Here is a 16086-nt window from a genome sequence, read left to right as displayed (position 1 = left end):
AAACAGAATTCACATTCATCTGAGAATGTAACTATAGCAACACTGCTTAAGCACTTTCATTTATTATTTGTATAGTACAGTGAATCAATATACATAAGTGTTATTTGTTTTAGATTTATGCATGTATCACGAGTATGCTGAAGGTCAGATGTTTGGTGGAAGAATGTTTTTTTTTTTTTCTAAAGAAATTTGGCAAGGGCAAGGATGCATTAAATGAATCTAAAATGACATTTTTATGTTACAAAAGATTTCTGTTTTAAAATAGATGAATTGTATTCACAGAAAACTATTAGTTTTCATTGAAAATATTAAGTAGGATAATAGTTTTTTATATAATAGTATATTATAATAAGAAGAAATGCAGCAAATCGACATATTAGAATGATTTCTGAAGCCACTGAAGACTAGAGTAATGATACTGAAAATTCATCACATGCATCACAGGAATAAATAATATTTTAAAATATATTTAAATATAAACTAGTTAATTTAAGTTAAAATAATATTTCACAATATTACTGCATTTTTTGAATGTATAAATGCTGACTTAATACGCTTGCAGGACACCTATTGCAAAATTCAGCTTTGCATCACAGGAATAAATAACATTTTAAAATATATTCAAATATAAACTAGTTAATTTAAGTTGAAATAATATTTCACAATATTTCAGCATTTTTTTTTTAATGAATAAATGCTGACTTAATACACTTGCAGGGCACCTATTGCAAAATTCAGCTTTTGCATCACAGGAATAAATTACATTTTAAAATATATTAAAATGAAAAGTTGTTTTATATTGTAATATTTTCTCACACTATTACTGTTTTTATTTTTTTCCAAATAAATGCAGTCTTTGTGAACAAGGGACTATTCAAAACATTTTAAAAGTCATAATAAAAACTTTTTCTTTTAATTAGTGTACATTCACAAAAATGTTTTTTTTTTTTTTTTTTTTTTTTTTTTTTTTTTTTTAGGGGTACCAAAAGCATTTTTGTTTGCATGAAAAGAACAACAACAGGTTTCTTTTTAACAGTCAGATGTAATTACATCACATCTGACTGTTAAAAAGAAACCTGCTGTTGTTCTTAGTTAAGCTTAATTTCTTTGTGAGTGTGTTCAGTAATCAAATTATGTTTACCTGAAAAGATACGTAAATGCATTAACATAAAAGTAAATGGTTTGCAACATGTTTTACTCGCATAATGTGACACTTGTGCAGGACATTTTGAGAATTGAATTTTATGACAAAGTCATTTCGAAGGCTTATATGAGTAAACATTAATTAATTATTTCCTTTGGAAAGCTTTAAGCATTTAAATTGTAGCTCAAGGTATTTGGCATTCAGCACATGCATTTTGCTTTATCATTTAAAGTCCCCATGAAATCAAAATTAAAGTTTTTTGGCCTTTTAGTATGAATATGTTAGCCTTAAGATGATCTGTAAGCAAGTGCGTTTCAAAACAATGACAAAATTTACAAGACATACGCATTCAAAACTTTAACTCTTGCTGACATCATCTTGCACTTCAGCTTCTCATTAAACTTTCTGTCCAATCAAATGCACGTCCAGCCCCCTACACTATAAAAAGACATTGAAATCGGTCAATTGTACACAGAATTAGTATTTTCTGTACGGTTAATGGGATGTAGTGCACAATATAGGGGATAGGGAACGATTCAGACAGTGTAATGCAGCTTTACTGAGCTCAGTGGCTCTGGATCAAGCTGTGATATAAATGAAGCGCTATTGGCTATTTAAAAAAGGGGGTGGGACTGGTTAATATGCTCTGCCCTGTCTTCCTGTTTCAGTTTAAATTACGTCAACACATACAGTAGAATAACACTGCGTGTTTCAAAGCACTTCAGTAGACCTTTAAATTGCTGATTGACTAATTGTTAACGTCAATAGATTATAACATTTCTACATATGCTAAAAAAAATTTGGTGTAGAGTTTTCAGTCAGAAATTACTAGTAAATTTTACAAATAATTGCATATAATGACATGTAATGAAAATTGGACTTTTTCCGTGTTTAAGTGCTAGAGGGTATGCATGTGACGTCACCGTCAGCTGGAGTGGCTGTGGCTCCGCCCACTGAGTGGCAAAAAGACTGAGTGGCAGCACTGGTTTCAACACAAATGCTGTGACAGAACACACAAAACACCTCTAAAACCAGAACGATTTGTACAAAGAGATTTGACAAGAAACCTGAGGTATATTTTTATAGATTGCTGAAAGCTACTGAAAAGAGAAGCAAATGGTCTCCAGGCAGTGAAACACAGATTTGCAGTTATCATTTCATGTCAATATGTTGAATTGGCAGTAAAATCATATCCTATACATTGTATTGTAGTATATCTCATCAACTAAATATTTACCATCTTAAATTCTGCATAACTGGATGTTTTTAAACACTGACAAAAACTACATACGTTTTTCAGCTGAATAATATGACGATATATATAATATTGATGTAAGTGATCACAGGGGTTTACGCCAACCTATTTTGTATTTACAGTTCACAGGCATATTTGCTTTATTTATTTTCCCCAGCGTCAAAATCAGACACATATAAGTGTTAGAAAACACAATTCCTGGCTGCATCAATATCCACTGACCACTGGATATTTGTTAAGTTGTTAGGAACATTATATCAGGTTCAGCAACCTTTCATTTAAACTGATTATGGCTAGTCTACATTAATCCGGACACATTTGAAAATGGAGTTTTCGTTTTAAAACGCTCTCCGTCCACACTAACGTTTTCCAAATGTTTCTCATCCACACTGAAACGTAAGAAAATGTTAAATTCGCCATACAACACATGCATTAAAACTCAGATGATACAGACGGAACAGACATAATAAGTTTTAACGCAATTCTTGGCAGGATCAATTTATTTACGGAAATATCCATGTCGCGTGCTCTCATGTTTGATCTAAAAAGCAGCTGCCCCCTTACGTTTAGCTGCAGGAGTCATGACAGCAACTAAGTACATTTTCTGTCATCTTTTTAGGACTGTAATGTGAAGAGTGTACAAATATATATTTAGCAGCAGTGTGAAAGTGAATAGCACATAACAGCCACAATTACCAGTATAAACATAGATGTCTATTGGTACAATATGCGTCACATGACTAAACATGCGTCATCGTTTTCAAAAGCCTCCGTTTTCAGAGTCCACACTGCAACGTGAAAATGGCGTTTTCGAATATATCCAATTTGGAGAGCATTTTAAAAAAGCTCTGTCTTCCTTGACCAAAAAGGCCATCTCAGTGTGGACGGAAGGCCAAAATGGAGAGAAAAAGATGCGTTTTCAAACGAAAACGTATTAGTGTGGACATGGCCTATGTTTGTTTTACTTGCATTTTCGCATCTTCCCTATTAAATCCATTCACGCTGAAGGTTCTTTTGCCACTCAGATCGGCTAAGGGGGCGTGTCCCGGTGGGAAAGTGACGTCAGTGCATACCCTCTATAGTTGGATCCCCGGTGCATCTACCAAACCAGAAAACGGGAAAAAGGACAAGCCAGTAACTTTTTTGGTAGGCCTTTCTCTGCAAGCATGCGAAAAAAGGACCCGCTTAGATTTCACTCCCCCTCACGAAGTAGGAAAGGGGATCTTATTATAATATTAGCGGTGTGATTTTGAATGGAGCGAGGAGCGTGGTTTTCACTCGCACCAAGAGTGTTCCACTACCGCTCCATCACGAGTACAATTCATGCCAACGGCCCGTAATATAACTGCATATTTAGCAAGAACTCACATGTTAAACATAGTCAGCTAGCTTGATATAGATGGATCATGAGCTCAGAAAGAATGTAAAGATTATAATGACAGCAATATACATGAGTGGGAGGTTTAGGAGGATAGTTTTCCAGGAATTTTTGTTCCTTCTAGATACTGAATATTTTCACATAAAAGCATGATTTAAACAGATACAACACTTATTTACACACGCAGTTGCTATCTCAATAATGGATTCAATCAAATGTAATCTTACAGTGCTGCTTCATCTGTATCCAATTTCAAATGAGCAGAAATCTGTAGGAAATGCAGCGATCCGTAGATCAAATAACTGACAAAAATGAACTATTATTCTCACCCTTTACAAAGAAAATTTGCACTGAAAAAAGCAGAGTACTTTTTAACACTAACAACCACGTAATAAGCTTGATAGGAATGTGGTAGGAAAATTGTTTGCACACTAGTGGTCCAATAAGCCACACAACTTCTCCCATAGTATTTTATTTTGTTTTATTTTATTGGAATATATGTTATGTGATATTTCAAAACATACTGAAATACTTTAGCTGTAAATTTCCTCGGAGCGAAGGCAGAGCAGAAGTTCCTGATCAGCTGAGCAGGGAGTGGGAAATGGTGAACCCGAAGCGGAGCTGGAGCTGAGTGATTATTGAATGCTTGAAGCGCGGAGGGGAAATTGTTGCTGCTCCACTCCGCTCACATACTCTGGTCCACTGCGTTACCATTGTGTTTTTGCGTTTTCATTTCCAGCTGTCTACCTTCACAGTTATAACCAACTGTTTTTGTAATCCATGTGTGCTTTAAACAAAAACTTGGGTGTATTTGACAGTTTAAGCGCAATAAGACATGAAAGAGAATGTTTGCATGCTTCTGATGTGTGCGCTCAGAAAACCCTATATCAGAAGTTTAAACTGATATAGACTGATAAACTGATAGACATAATTAAAACCAAACAGATGTTTTTTAGCAGAGTATTTGAGTTATGAGCTGTAAATGCTCAGCCCTATTTTGGAAAAGTGGGTGGGGAGCAGCAGCTGATTTGCATTTAAAGAGACATTCACAAAAACTGTGTTTGTTACCAGTCAAAACTGGCATTTTCAGAATTATATAATAAATGATCTGTGTGGTATTTTGAGCTGAAACGTCACAGAAACATTCTGGGGACACCTGAGACTTGTAAAAAGGGGCATAATATGTGGCCTTTAAAGTAGATAAACTAAAATAGTATTTTCTTCTAAAACAACAATGCACCAATAATCTTTATTTACAGTTTTTAAAAATCATTTGTTAAAGTGTAATTGATTTTTGTAGGCTCTAGACATGCTGCAGACATTTTCTCATCCAGCTAATCCTTCAAAACAACTCATTATAAAGGCTGGTTATGAAAAGTAACTGCTGAACAGAAGCAACAGTGAAGGGAAATTCACAGTATAAGTCTCCGGTGTCCTTCATATGTCTCTGTCCAACTCTCTCTGGTAAGTCTTTCTCTCTCTGATCATGTCGTCTTAGCTTTAGGCCATTGGAGAGGCGGGTTCTTCTAATGTGTTTGTTTTCTTACAGGAATAAGCCGTTAGCCCAATCTGCTTGCTCATTACACGGCTGGAGTGTTTAGTTTTTTTTTTTTATTTCAGACTGCAGGCTGTTGCTCACTGTTGACACCAGACTGCGTTCTGAAATCACAAAGTGATTTCCTGTCTTTCTTGTGGAATACAGACGCTTTATTCTCGAAAAATGGTAGGAAAAATATAATTATGCCATTTGTGACCAAGAACAACAATTTTGCATTTGACAGCAATTTAAACACATTGAAAATGTTAGCTGGACATTTACAGGAAATTCTGACGTAACTCACTTAAGATTCACAGCTCTAATGGCCATATTTGTCAAACATCTTAACATCTGCCATTTTAGTCTGACAGTAAGAGAAATGAAGGAGATATTTCCCTGAAGTAGCTGCAGAAGTCAATTAAGGTGTTTTGACCATCTACTAACTTATTATCATTAAAATCTGAATCATGTTTTGGAAGAAAATATCATTAATAAGACATTATAAGAATATTCAACTCATTTCTCTACAGAGATGTAACATGACTTGGTGAATAAAGCTCTCAATAAATTATAGCATCTAATTTAAAGTTTTCACTATTGTTTGGATGCTTTTACTAATATTAGGTTTGATGATAAAGACAAATATATTTTATATTATATTATATTATATTATATTATATTATATTATATTATATTAGTGAATAATAATTTATTTAATGCCAAATTTTAGTAATTAATTTCTGACTGGAATAAAGCTGAAATAAATAAGTATAGATAACTTAGGAATGGTGCCTTACAACAAACTAAAACTGAATAAAATAAAATTGAAATAAAATTTAGGCTGAAAACTAAAATAAAAAAAAAAAAAATAAAAAATTAAAGAAATAAGAGTTAACATAGAAATATTAAAATATACATATTTTTTACTATTTTAAAATAAACTAATGGAAATTATAAAAGAAAATTACTAATACTAATAAATACTTACTAAAATTAAAAAATGTACTACAATTAAGAATATTAAATAAAAATACAAAAAAAGTGTTTAGTTTAAAATTAGTTTAATTACAAAATCTGAAACAAAATAAATTAAAATTAAGAAAAAAATAGATAAACTAATAAAAATGACAAAAACACAACAAAATTACTAAAACTAGAATAAAAAAAATTAAAATAAAGGCTAATTCAAATTTTTAAAAATCACTATAAAACTATAAAACACTGTTTCTGACGATCTATTTAGGTGTTTTAAAATGATTTTAAAACTTAAATATTTGTTGTTTAACAAACGTCTTTGAGTCATATTGGAGACGTGTTGCTCTTGGCTCGAGTTTGACTCGTATCCTGTTTCAACACGGGGTAGAAAACTGCTTTTGTCCAGCAATTTCATGGCAACTTTATGGTTGAATCCGGATATGGTTTTCAGTGGTATTTTTTAAATGCAGTAAAGGCAAAGCTTTCCGCTCTCACCCGCTGTGCACTTCACTCTGTTAAAGCCCGACTCATTTTCTTCCCACCTCGCATAGACACAAGATGAAGTCGAGCAGAAACAACAAGACCAGCAGAGAGTCTGTAGAGGTCCAGCACACTGGGCTCATGTATCCACTCTGCGGCCTTGTATTTACCGCTCTGACGACTTTTCTATTTAACGTTTTTTTTTTCCTCCATATGCACTCTTATTTTCAAGGATTCCTCAATGTTAGGGTCGCTGCGGCAGCTGCTGGTGCGCATTTGTATGGTTAGTGACCGTTCGTGTGATTTCAGCTGGAATAAACTCTGTCTGACACCACGGTCGGTCCTGGTTCAAAGGCTTGGGGAAGCATGTGTGTGTATGTGGATCCAGAGGGATGTGCTAAAGCACTGATTAGTCTCTAGTGCTCGTGCTGTTGTCTTTACCTGCTGGCATCTGCCAAGTCCGTTCACCCACACACTTGTTCATTGACCTTAATAAGTCAAGCTCACACTCAATTGTCCATTTCTTCTGCCAGACTGGAGATAATGAAGGTGCCCTCGCCTGGACCTAATATACTCCTTGTATCAGTGGAACTTAAGGATGATGTGAGTAATTATTTTGATGTTGGAAAACTCTCTCTAACCTAGTTTAATGTGCTAGAACTGTAACTGCAAGCATCTGCCCTGTGGTGCAGTAAATAAGTTTGCTCTGATACTTCGACATTTGCTTACTGTATAAGTATCAGTGATTTCCACGTGATTTCTTCCAATAGGAAAAATAACAGCACGTATAACAGCAAAAATTTCTGTCATTTCTGAAACATTCTCTGTAAGTTTTTTTTTAATCTCCATACCTCAGAGAAAAAAAAATAATAAAGTTGCAATTGAGTTTATTCAACCCTCTTGACCTGCAAGACATTTTGCTGCAGAGAACTAAATTTTTTGAAAACAATTCAACAAAGGCATTAATTATAAAGGCAAAGTTATTTAATACACATTTGAGTAATTCTGAGAATGTAAATTGAATAATGAAAAAAAATAAATAAATAAATCAAACTGGCTCTCAACGTTCATGTTCAAATTTATTCAACCCCCAAAAGTAAAATTTGGTGCAGAATCGTTTATTCTTTAAAACCACCAATAAACGCTGCTTGGAAGTGCTTAAAAGCTTCTGTCACCTCTCCTGAAATCTTTGCCCAATCCTCGCCTGAAAAGCTTTCAGATCACTGATAATCTTTGGTTTTCACTTTGCCACTGCTTTTTTTCAAATTCAACCAAATATTTTGAGTGAGAATTAAATCTGGAGACTGAACAGGCCACTCAAAAACATTATATGACTGATCCCTGAACCAAGCATTAGAGGATTTGGATGTTTACTTTGGGATGAATGTCCTGCAGGAAAGTCCGTTGATCATCAGCTTCAGTCTTTGCACCAAATACATCACAATTTTTGCCAAAATGGCCTGATACTTAAAAGAATCCATGATATCTTTCACACGGTAATGTTTTCCACTTCCTGCTACAGTAAAACCCCACAACAGGACTGATCCACCTCCACATTTGACGATGGAGATAGTGATTTTCTGCTTATGAGCTTTGCCTTTTTTTGCACCAGGCATACTGCTGATCCATGGGTGCAAAAACTTCCAGTTTGGTCACATCACTCTATAAAACATTCTTCCAGAACTCCACAGGTCTGTCCAAATGAATTTTAACATGTTCAAGTCTGCCTTTTTGTTGTTCTTGGTCAAGAGTGGTATTTGGCAAGATGCGTTAAAGGGGTCATCGGATGCCCATTTTCCACAAGTTGATATGATTCTTTAGGGTTTTAATGAAAAGTCTATAATATACTTTGTTTAAAAATTTCTCAATGGTAGTGTAAAACAACACACTTTTACCTTGACAAAATGAACTAAAAATCATCTCATTCTGGTCGAGGCTGCTTTAAATGCAAATGAGCTCTGCTCGCCCCGCCCCTCTCTTCTCTTTCTTCTGTGGAGAGACGCGACTGTTTACATTAGCCGTGTTTAGCCGTGTTTAGCCATTTAGCATGCTAACTAGCACATTATTAGAAAAAAGCAATCGCAAAGATTCATAAAAAAAACCTTATACTCACTTCTGCTGTAAGTGAAGCTGATCATGAATGATTTTCGTGAACATAGACGGATATATGTAGATCGGGAGGCGCATTCCCTTCACAAACAAACGTAATCTTCTGCATCTTCAGCAGCTCAGATGTCGGGAGTAAATGACGACCACTATGTTTATTATTACATCCAGCAACATAACACCTCAATCGCTCAATCGAAGATATTCTTGTCTAACTTACATCCCTGCTCTGGCATCGAAACAAAGAGGATGGACTCTGACAACTGATCTGAGGTAAAACGCTCATGTCAGTCAACTGTCGTGGGAGTGGCCTCTGTCGGTGTGATGCCACAACGACAGGCATTTGAGAATGGCTCAATCTGAAAAAGGGAATATTATTTTTACAGATTAATTAAAAACCACTGCATGGATTTTTATCATTATAGGATAGATTTGTACATGCACTGCCAACGCACATTAAAGTTCAAACAACATGTAAAAGTGAACTTAGCATCCGATGACCCCTTTAACATGAAGGTCATACTTGCCTAGTGTTCATTTTATGCATTACATTGAAATTTTGCGCATTCTTTCATTGGGCCATCTTGAAAGTCAAACATTTTATAATATTGTGCTTTTTTTTGTTCAACACCCTCAAAGGTCTTCTGGTACAAGTAATTTCAAACTAAGAAATAAGGCTGCCAGTTGTGTCTCTAGGAACTTTTAATGTCTTGGAAATCTTCATGTAGCCTTAGACTTTCTAATATATTAAAATTATTTCTTCTCTATAGCTTTTGTGAGAGCTCTGTTGACTTTACCATATTTGCTACTCAACACATGCTTCAACACATGCGTGGGCTAAATGTATGTGTGTGTGACAGCTCAAGCTAATTCTGTTTTTTAATAGAGTTTTTTTAAAACTTATTGTGTTTTCAGACAAATTTATTCCCTACTATAAAAATAAGTGACTTAAAACAGCAAGGTTGAAGGGGTTGAATAATTATGACACAGATGTGTTATTAAAAAACCTATAACTCAGAAACAATATATATTGACATTGTCACTTTTAATATGCCAGTTAACTGTTGTAAATTTTAATAATATAAAGTCCTGGATCTCTTAAGAAATATATAGTATTTGTATATATGTGACCCTGGACAACTAAACCAGTCTTAAATATGCATAGGTATATTTGTAGCAATAGCCAACAACACATTGTATTGGTCAAAATGATCAATTTGTCTTTTATGCCAAAATCATTAGCATATTAGGTAAAGATCATGTTCCATGAAGATATTTTGTAAATTTCCTACTGTAACCATATCAAAACGTAATTTTTGATTAGTAATATGCATTGCTAAGAACTTCATTTGGACAACTTTAAAGGTGATTTTCTCAATATTTAGATTTTTTTGCACCCTCAGATCCCAGATATTCAAACAGTTGTATCTCAGCCAAATATTGTCCTATCTTAACAAACTATATGATACTATACTATACTATATTAATTAAAATCTCAGTTTCTAAAAACTGACCCTTATGGCTGGTTTTGTGGTCCAGGATCACATATGACATTTATTTATATGGTGCTTTATACTATATAGATTGTTTCTATTATGTTCTATTAAGTTATGAAACATACAATTTCAGTTGTAAAGCAGCTCTAAAAAGACAACATTGTTATTAATAAGCTCAATTTAGTTCAGTATGAATGTTGCAAAGTTCATAACTTAGGGAGCAAACTCCGTTCAAGCTGCTCTACAGAAGATAATAGTGTTGTTTTTCAGCTCAGATCAGTTCAGTATTGATTCAGTTCAGATAAATAACTGTAAAATTTATCAAATTATGAAGAGTAATTGAGCTGTAGGCAGCTCTACCAAAGACAATAGCGTGTTCAGTTCAGGGTTGATTCAGTTGTTTAACAGTGTCAGTGTTGCAGAGTACATCAGTTTTGAAATTAATTTGATTTGGCTATAAAACAGGAAGACAATGGAAGACAATTATCAAGTTCTGTTCTCATTCGATAGTGTCAGTGGCAGTGCCATTAATTAATAATACTATTGAATATGTGATCAAAAGGTGATCAAATCATAGATTGATGTTAAAAATATCTGTTCCTTTTGGTATTTTCAGTCTACATCCACCAAACTTTCTACCTAGAGTATCTAATATATTTTTAAGCTCTTCAGACTTTAAAATTTCTTTAATGGATATTCTGTAATTTTCCTTAACCTTCAAATGCTTTTTAAAACTTTTTTTTTAACGTTCACACAAGATTCTATTAAACCGACATTCACAATTTATTTATTTTTCCTTTATTTTTCTCTGTATTGTTGCGGTTTTGTTTAGCAGAGCTGGGACATTTACAAGGCCTCTCGTTATTCTCAATGCTTTTACAATAATGAACTAAAACTTGAAGGTAACTTGATTTTGTAACCTATTACATAGGTTTTTGGACTTGCATGTGTCATTTTGTGTGCTGCAGGCTCAAGCTGGGTCTACATACGGATATCCAGAACTCTACTTCTGACTAGTGTTTCACGATATACCGATACTTAAAGGGGTCATCGGATGCCCATTTTCCAGAAGTTGATATGATTCTTTAGGGTCTTAATAAAAAGTCTATAATATACTTTGGTTAAAAATTCTCAATGGTAGTGTAAAACAACACCCTTTTTACCTTGTCAAAATTAGCTCTGTAAAAATCATCTCATTCTGGTTGAGGCTGCTTTAAATGCAAATGAGCTCTGCTCTCCCCGCCCCTCTCTTCTCTCTGTAGAGTGTTTACTTTAGCTGCGTTTAGCCGCTAAACTTGCTAACTAGCATGTTATTAGGAAAGGCGATCGCAAAGATTAATAAAAAAAAAACCCTCATACTCACTTCTGCTGTAAGTGAAGTTGGATCATGAATGATTCGCACAAGCATAGATATATGTAGATGGGGAGGTGCATTGCCTTCACAAACAAACGTAATCCACTGCATCTTTAGCAGCTCAGATGTCGGGAGTAAATGACGACCACTATGTTCATTATTACATCCAGCAACACAACACCTCAGTCGCTCAGTCGGAGATATTCTTGTCTAATTTACATCCCTGCTCCGGCATCAAAACAATAAAGGTGGGACTGTTACAACTGATCTGAGGTAAGACCCTAATGTCAATCAACTATCGTGGGAGCGGCCTCTGTGGGTGTGACACCACAACGACAGGCATCTGAGAATGGCTCGATTTGAAAAAGGGAATATTATTTTTACAGATTAATTAAAAACCACTGCATGGATTTTTATCATTATAGGGTAGATTTGTACATACACTGCCAAACACACATTAATTTTCAAACAACATGTAAAAGTGAACTTAGCATCCGATGACCCCTTTAAAAGTGTCACGTTACCCTGCTTTTAAAAACGGTATGATTCCGCATTTTACTAGTACGGTACTTTAAGAATGCATATTAATAAGAGCCATGTTTGTGTGTGTCTGTGTTAGTGAATGGCGCAGATGCGCAGTTTTGTTTACTACACACATATGTGTGATGCTCGCTGTGTTTTCGGCCTCTGCCGCCTCAATATATGAGTACATGAACACATGAAAATAATATCTAGAACTGCTCTGAGAGTCACTTCATGACCATTTTACCGTTTCTTTTGCCGAAAACTATCGTCATATAATGAAGGCCCTAAAGGTCTTCACAGCAACCCGTCAAAATAAAAGTTCGGTTTAACTTGACAGTCAGAAATATATTAATATATTACTTAATGTAAAGATAGTACTACTACTAATAAAAAATATATATATATTCTTAAAACAATGATTAAGGAATATTTATCAGAATTTATTTACCAGAAAATTGTAAATACACAACACCGTATTTCTGGAAAAAAAAAAAGCCTATAATAAATTAATTCTTTATCAAATTGAATTATTCTTTATAAATTGATTAGACATGCTTTTGATAAAAATGTAATGAAACGATTAAAATAGAATCCAGAAAATGAATGGAAAACAGAGATTCACAAACAAAACTGAATTTGAGAAAAATAATAAAACGTATTTCAAAGGGCCTTAAAAACAGGTCATTTTTGTTAAGTTTTAATAAATTGCTTTTAAATTCTGCAAGTTTCATGATTTCAATTAATTAGACATGCTTTTTGATAAATATATATATTTTTTAATGTAACCATTAAAATAGTGTAGAAAAATTCAAATGGAATTTAGGAACAAAATAAAACAGATTTCATAGGGCCCTCTTTATTTAATTTGTGTCTTATTATTAATAACAAAGATAAAATAACAAAAAATGACTGTCATGATATAAATTGTTGTTGTGAATTGAAATTAATATATCATGAAATAAGATTTGGCTTTATCCTTTAAGATAACTTACCAATATAGCAAAGATCTCTACATACCTGCAGGCTCGGTAGTTGTTCACCATAATCCTGTGTAGTGGCACTGGCATGTGATTTTATTATTATTATTTTATTTATTTATTTATTTATTTATTTTAAGGGGTGATGAAATGCTTTGTTTTAATAGATAAAATAACTATGATCTCCATTTGGATAATCTGTTATTCATTTACTTTTCCTGTTGTTCTGTTTTTTCATAGTATGGTGATATTTTAGTCCGGAATCGTATTCAAAGTCAAAACTTTGGTATCGTGACAACACTTCTTCTGACTGTGTCATGCATGTCTTTTCTCATAAGCTTTGATTCATGATGACTTAAGGTGAGCAGCATGTGTCTGTTCACATCATTAGACCTTCAATTATAGATGACAGTGTGAACATGAGACAGTTCTGATCACACAAGGTGAAGGATGTGTCTTCTTTCTCTTGACAAAATCAATAACTCTTTATTTATTCTTGCTTTTTCCTATTTTTAAAGAAAGCTTATAGAATAATGCAACAGAATGTTTTTTTCAAATTCTGCTGTCAGTTTTGATGCAACAATTTTTTTCTTAAATAATCAAATAATTAAATTGAACTCTTCTAATTGTTACCACTGAGTTTACATCAGTAGTTTAATTAATAAAGTAGAAAATGGCCATGTAGAACTTAATTACAACTGTACAACACTATTAAGACAAGATTATCTGTAGCTTTCTGAAAAAAAATGTAGGTGCATAATATATTAAAAGCTATTTATCTGGAATACACCAGTGTTTTAAGTATTTAAGTGTTTATTTCAATATCTAAGTATTTATTTTACCATTTTAAAAAATTATATGCAGTGAAATTTGTTTAAAACAAATTTGTTTGGGCTTAACTTAAGGTGTATTTATATGCTTGCTTGTTTTCCTAATAAAGACATCTGGTCAATATTGCAGATTATCTGTAATTAGTAATTTAAAACATTAATTTAGGTGGATAAACCTAAAATGGATTATATATGGATGATCAAACTCATTTAGTCGCAGAAAAAAGGTACAAAGCTGTCACTGGGGTGATACCTTTTCAAAAGCTACAAATATATGTACCATTTAGGTGCTGATTAGGGTACTAATATGCACATATATGCACCCTTCAGGAGGAAATAAGGTGCAAAGGTGTACCTTTTGAAAAGCCCAGTGATAGTTTTGTACCTTTTTTTCTGAGAGTGTAGGAATAAAAACAGGATATGTGAACTGATGTGTGTAAAGTTTGCGATCAAAGTTACTGCCCATTTAAAAGTAAAATTACCCAGTATGTTGCAGTCTAGTGTGATGTGCATTAGACAGGCAGTGTGGACTGTGACTGTGTGACTAGTAGGAAGTCTCTCAGAAACACAGAGTCCTCAGTCGATGCAGATCTTGGGCCGTTCTGGAAAACAGTATACTTTTTTTTTTTTTTAGTCCAGTATAAAGCTGTCCTTCTCTGACTGCTTGTATGTCTATGTGCATGAAGTTTCATAGCACTCATTTGAAAGTGACCTCTGCACTGAAGTTTCTGTACTCTTCACTGTCTCGGTCTCATGTTTCTTTGGGCTTTGATTGACAGGAGTTGTTCCTTGTGTGTTGGGCAGTTCCCTGGGGTCCGCTTTAGCCCTGAGCTTACCTTCACTGAGCAGCACCGCTGTGACCACTGACAGGCTGAATCACTGACAGACTCACTGACTTTAAAAGATGAGCTGCAGCAGGGCCTGTTCAAGATTTATAAGGTTAGTTTAAGGATTTTTCTGATCAGCGTTATTATGTCATGTCCTAGTTTTTAGCAGTATTTTTAAACATGGGTGTTGCAGTCTTCAAGCTAATGAAGGTGTTAGTTGTTTTTCCTAAGGGCTCTTAGTAAAATTTGTATCAAGCTGTCCTTTTATTTTAGGTAGTTTTTACTTTTTCATGTAGCTACACTGTAAAAGAAAAAAAAAGATTTTTTAAAATGGTAAATAAAACAAAGAATATGTTTTACAAGAAAACACTATTTCAGTTTTCCTACTTTGAAATTTCACTTTTAATTTAATGTGTTCCTCGCTGTTTCTTTGTAATTGTAAAATATATTATTTCTTATTATTTCTTGGTGAAAACTAAACACTGACAGTGAAATTCATAACCGTTTTGGATGAACATATTGAAGTAAATGTGAAATTTTTTAGAGTAGAAAGAATTAAAATAGTATTTTCTTGTAAAACTCCAAAAAATTGTTTATTTAAAATGTCGAAAATGTAATTAAGTTGAAGGTTTGAATTTTGTAAATTGGAATTTCAGATGAAATAACTAAATTAAATTTTTGTGGCATATTTCAGCCTGGTCTCATTGTTTATACGTAGGTATTAATATGTAACGCTTACAAGCACAAACGTACATTTTGTATGTTTTTATTGATGATAAAGCATACCAATTTAGATGTATTTCAAAGTTTAAAATATATTTTTAGCTAAAAAACGTAAAATATTTACATATCTTTTAGATGCTGAAAATACGTCAGTATTGTATGTTTTAGTGCCTGTAAAAAATGTAAGTAAATGTATGTTTTGTAGAACCACATTCTATGTAAAATGCATACGAATTACAATCATGTACCATATTTTGCATAATTTAAAATTTCAAATGTAGTAACTTTTAGTTGTGAATGTGACATTAAATGTGGCATATTTTATAGATTTCATATTTTTAAACTTTTTTTTCTGGATTTTTTTTTTTAGGTGAAAATTATGGAAGCCCGTTTCCGCCACCGAATTAAAAAAACAAACAAACAAGCAAAAAAAATCTCAGAACTGTGATATAAACTCACGGTTGTGAGTTATAAAATCA

At 33.4% G+C, this 16086-nt stretch overlaps 1 long non-coding RNA gene across 1 annotated transcript in view; it reads left to right on the top strand.

Moving 5' to 3' along the window:
• LOC127174925 (uncharacterized) overlaps positions 1-14990 on the top strand; it is a 77149-nt gene extending 62159 nt beyond the window's left edge. Inside the window, exon 3 of the long non-coding RNA XR_007828925.1 lies at positions 14837-14990. This is a non-coding gene — a long non-coding RNA (uncharacterized LOC127174925). The remainder of the gene's footprint in view (positions 1-14836) is intronic.
• The last annotated feature ends 1096 nt before the right edge of the window (positions 14991-16086 follow it).

Source organism: Labeo rohita, chromosome 13 (assembly GCF_022985175.1).
Source record: "Labeo rohita strain BAU-BD-2019 chromosome 13, IGBB_LRoh.1.0, whole genome shotgun sequence".
In the NCBI taxonomy this organism is placed as follows: Eukaryota; Metazoa; Chordata; class Actinopteri; order Cypriniformes; family Cyprinidae; genus Labeo; species Labeo rohita.
The sequence above is the reverse complement of the archived record's forward strand: the minus strand, read 5'-3'. Positions and strand labels throughout refer to the sequence as shown.